The sequence below is a fragment of the Zingiber officinale genome, chromosome 9A (assembly GCF_018446385.1).
Source record: "Zingiber officinale cultivar Zhangliang chromosome 9A, Zo_v1.1, whole genome shotgun sequence".
Classification (NCBI taxonomy): domain Eukaryota; kingdom Viridiplantae; phylum Streptophyta; class Magnoliopsida; order Zingiberales; family Zingiberaceae; genus Zingiber; species Zingiber officinale.
Genome location: NC_056002.1, coordinates 42204747 through 42209802, shown reverse-complemented (window position 1 = coordinate 42209802; position 5056 = coordinate 42204747). Strand labels below are relative to the sequence as shown.

At 37.6% G+C, this 5056-nt stretch overlaps 1 non-coding gene across 1 annotated transcript; it reads left to right on the top strand.

Moving 5' to 3' along the window:
• The first annotated feature begins 3538 nt into the window (after window positions 1-3538).
• On the top strand, window positions 3539-3644 carry LOC122022061. The gene has a single exon (XR_006122808.1). It is a non-coding gene; the product is annotated as a small nucleolar RNA R71 (small nucleolar RNA).
• Window positions 3645-5056: the final 1412 nt, after the last annotated feature.

Genomic DNA, 5056 nt, shown 5'->3' with positions numbered 1-5056 from the left:
TTTGACATGAAAGCTAATTCATCATGAAATTTCATGATCACAATTTGCGATGAAAAGAGATTTTCGTCGCTGAATATACAATGAATATTTTTTTTATCGCAAAATTCATTGCTAATTTGCGATGAAAAGAATTTGCCATGAAATTTCATGATCCTAAATCTGCGATGAAAAGGAATATTTATTGTAAACCTGTGACCATCTAGGCTTCATTGCAGATTCAGAAAATATATGATGAAAATTTCTTTTCGTCACCATAGTTGTTGTAAATGCATGGGAAAAAAATATCAATTTTGTGATGAAAACAACTTTTCGTCGCAGAATTTGCAATAAATATTTGTTTTCATCACAAAATCTGCAACAAAAAAAAATCATCACAGAATTATGATACATAGTGTAAAATTATGATAAATTAGCGACGAACAGTTTCATCACAAAATTTAAAATTTTCATACAGACCTTCCATATTTGTGCATTTTATCATGTATACAAATCATATTCAACCCTATTTTTATATAAACACAATAATAAACAATCCAACACATCTTCCCCTATTTGTGCATTTTAATTTTTTGATAAAACTTTTTTTTTTGTAACCATGTTCATGATTTAAAAGTTAGTTTTAAAATTATAAATTTTTCCTTTTATAAGTTTCTACAAAAGATTAAGAAAAGATTTGATATCTTTCCTTATTTGTAGATTGAGAGGAAGATTTTAATTTTAAAAGATAACTTTCCTTTTTGGAAATCATCCACATGTTTTAATAGAGAGATTTTAATTTATAAAATTCCTTTTATAACCAACCACGAAGGAAAAAATTATTAGAGAAATTTTTATTTTAAAATTTCCGGAAACAAATTAGGAAGTTTTAATTTTGTGTTAAAACTTTCCTTGCTTAGAGCAATAAGGTGGTCGGCCATGATATTTAAGAAAAGGAAATTGGTTTTAATTAATTAAAATTTTCCTTTTCATGGCAAAGAAAATAAGGAAGTGTTTATTTAAATTTTCCTTATTTGTCAAGACCAAGGATTATAAAAGAGGGGGTAGGGGTGCCTTCATGGGTAACAACTCTATTCTATTCGCCTCTTCTTTTCGTTGGTGTGGTCGGCCCTTCTTATTTCCCCTTCTCCTTTTTCTTTCTTCTCCTTGGTCGAACCTCTTCATCCTTGGGAGCTTGGAAGGTGGCCAGATCTTTCTTGGAGAAGAAGAAGAGAAATGAGGCTTTGTTTCTAGCATCCCTTGGAGCTTGGTGGTGGTGACCGAACCTCACACTCTTAGGGTTTTTTGTGGTGGCCGAAAATATCTTGGAGAAGAAGGAGCTTGGGTGGTTCTCGTCTCGGTAGATCGTCGCCCACACGACGTCCGGGATAAGAAGAGGAATACGGTAGAAGATCAAGAGGTCGCTAAATACAAAGAAAGGTATAACTAGTAATTGTTTTCCGCATCATACTAGTTTTTCTTTGTATGAATTTCAAACACAAGAGGCATATAATTCTAGGTTTCGAATTTGTGATTCGAGTTTTGTATTTTTTTTTTGTTTTTTGAATTTGTGATTCGATTGTTCCTTTTGGTTAAACCTAAGGTTATATAAGGAAATTAAATATTAGATTTTATTGAAAGGCTTTGTCTAGGAAGTGGTGGTTGCTCCCATATCCAAAAAGGCCTAGTGCCTCGCCATGTTTAACCTGGAAGTCGATTTCTGAAATTAATATTTAATTGAATTTATAACATAGGTGGATTTGGATCAATAATGTTAAACATCGTTTGTGATCCAAGTCTAAACCATTAAAAACAGATAAGTTAAATTTGGAATCAATAATGTTAAGTTCAATTTGCAATTCCAAATTTAATTTCTAAAGAACACAATAGGTTATTAGGATAGGTTCGACACTTGTACAAAATTTTTGTACAGTGGAATCGGTACGATCTTCCTAGGACTAACCAACAATAAGCTCGACCACCTCATTAGATTTAACGAAATCGCGATCTTAGAGGCGTAAGATATTTCAACACCCACCTACCAAGGGCTCTTATTATGGAGGGAGCTTTCAACATTGGCATTAAAAAGTGAAGAAATGCTCTCTCCATCTTCGTCTTCTTTGATGTTCTTTCAGGTGATCGAAGACGGTTCAAATTGAGTATCCAATTAGAGGCCCTATGAAAATATGCACACTCTGAAGAAATACAAATCTCCCACATACATGTTAAATAAGATAGAACCAAAACCATATTAAGATAAGCAGAATAAGAAATAAAAACTGAATCACATCCGACAAAGTCAAATATAGGTACCTCTATAAAATTTTCTAAAAGATCACAAGAGGTATTAACCTTACTTTGCTGAGAGATACCTGAAGGTTCCAAACATGTGGATATGCCTTCCTTTGAATCAAATGATGGTTCTGGCTCTGGCTCAAGTGTTGGTCCTACCAAAGGTGGTGATTCTTGAGACTCTGCCAACTCTGCATAAGTCCCTACACATTGGTCCACAGCATGTTCAATCTTTGCAACTCTCATAATCTCTAAGGGTTGTGTGGACAAAGAAGGTGATTCTTGAGATGTTGCTTCCACAACACAACTCCCTATACTTCCTTCCATATCATCATCATCAACACATACATCAAAAAATAAACCAACATCAATATTCTCAATAGGAGAATCAATTATAAGAGGATCAATAACTTCACTTGCAATTTTAAGTTGATATACCACATCACATTCATCATCTGAAAATTCAATTTCATCATAACACCTTGTAAATCCAAAAGATAGATATGAAAACTTGTTATCCAGTGCATTATCAATAAAATCCTCATATGAAGAGTCTTCATCTTTATGTACATTAGGAAATCTGCACTCAACCATATTTGGATCACAAAATTTTCCAAAGTCTTTGTTTTCATTGGCCCTCACTAGCCTTTGTGGAAAAGGAACCCTTAGTGAAGGTCTTGGACATGGTTGAGCTTGTGGCTGAGGTTTAAATTGCTTGTCTAGTGATGGTGTGATTAACCGTTGAGGGAAAGGCACTTGTGGCCTTTGGGAACCTCCTAGAGTAATGGAATTGAGTTCTTGTGGTCTTCTATTCTTCTTCTCCTCAATTCTAAACATATCATTCTTCAGAAGTTCTTCATGATTCTTGCCACTTCTCAACTTAATATCATTACCATTTTCACTAGATCTTATTTGTGTAAGAGGGGGATCTTCTTTGAACCACTTTGAAACTATGCTATCAATCTTTTCCCCCAAATATTTGAACCCCTCATTCTGTGACTTGTGAATTTCAATATTCTTGGATGGTTGAATTACAATTTGTTTGACAGACTCTCTTGCATTTATGGTTTGCACTTCTTGAATTTTTGAAGGAGATTCCATCCAACTTTTGTTCGACCATTCATGAAGGTTCAATGCCACTTGATCAATTAATGCATATGCTTATTCTACACTCTTGTTCATAAAAGAACCTCCAGCTGATGAGTCTAACAACCACTTATCTGAAAAAGAAATTTTCCTATAGAATATGTGCAAGGTCAACCATTTCTCAAAACCATGATGAGGGGGTTGTCTTTGTAGACTCTTGAATCTGTCCCATGCTTCAAATAATGATTCTCCATATGCTTGAGCAAAATTTGTAATGCAATTCCTCATATAAATTGTTCTACTTGGAGGAAAAAAATAATTCAGAAATTGCTTCTCCAATTGTTCCCAACTTGTGATGCTTTGAGGACGGAGGGAATATAACCAAGTCCTTACTTTATCCTTGATACTGAAAGGAAATGCTATCAATCGAACTGCATATATTGACACTCCTTCACAATTCACCATATCACAAAGTTCTAGAAATGTCTCAAGGTGCAGATAAGGACTTTTTGATACTTCTCCTCCAAATTTGTGACCTTGTATCATGAAAATTAACTCCAGGTCTAGTTGGAAACTTTCTGCTTCAATATGAGGTTGTACAATGGGAGATAAAAAATCTTGCAGAAATGGGTGCAGAGAAATCTCTTAAGGACCTGCTTGACATGTTAGTGCTCATGGTTGTTGGTGCAATTTCCAGTAGGTCAAGGTTGACCTAATTGACCAAGCGTAAACCTTGGTCATGGTTTCGATGTTTGACAATACAGAAAGACATGTAGACATGGACAATGCAGGTGCAATTGTCTATGCGGAGAGATATTGATCAGGGTCTGATCAGGTTGGATGAAGAAGAGTCAAGTAGGTCAAGGTTGACCGGATACTTGACTGGGAAGTCCTAACTGGGATGCCAGGCAGTTCGGAAAGTCCTGGTGAGTGAAGCCAGGTAGTTTGGAAGTCCTGGTGAGTGAAGCCAGGCAGTTCGGAAAGTCCTGGTGAGTGAAGCCAGGCAGTCGGGAAATCCTGGTGAGTGAAGCCAGGTGAAAATCCTAGTGAGTGAAACTAGGTGAAAGTGAAAGTCCTGGTGAGTGAAGCCAGGAAACCCTGGTAAGTAAAGCCAGGTAAAAGACCTAGTGAGTGAAGCTAGGCAGTTTAGAAGTCCTTGTGAGTGAAGCCAGGCAAGGGAAATCCAAATGGGTCAAGGTTGACCAGACATCTGGTGAAAAGTCCAAGCAGGGAGTTTGGCACGAGAAAAGTCCAAGTATGGAGACTTGGCACGGAGAAGACCAAGATGGAGACTTGGCACGGAAAGTTGGAGAGGGCTCGGTAGCTCGTTCTCCGGACTGTGGTCAGAGAGGGCTCGGTAGCTCGTTCTCTGGACCGGATGAAGTCAGAGAGGGCTCGGTAGCTCGTTCTCCGGACTGTGGTCGGAGAGGGCTCGGTAGCTCGTTGTCTGGACCGGACGAAGTCGGAGAGGGCTCGGTAGCTCGTTTTCAGGACTAAGTAGGGTTTAGGGCTGGGAGCTCTAAACCTGGATCGGTCTGGTAACTGATCCAGTGATACGCTGGGTTATCTGATCGGTCTGGTGACCGATCAGTAACCAAACAGAAGTATTCTGTTGCTTATCTGATCGTTCAGTAGACCGATCAGTGATCGATCAGTAGCATACGGTGAAGTTCCTGATCGGTCTGCAGACCGATCAGGAGAC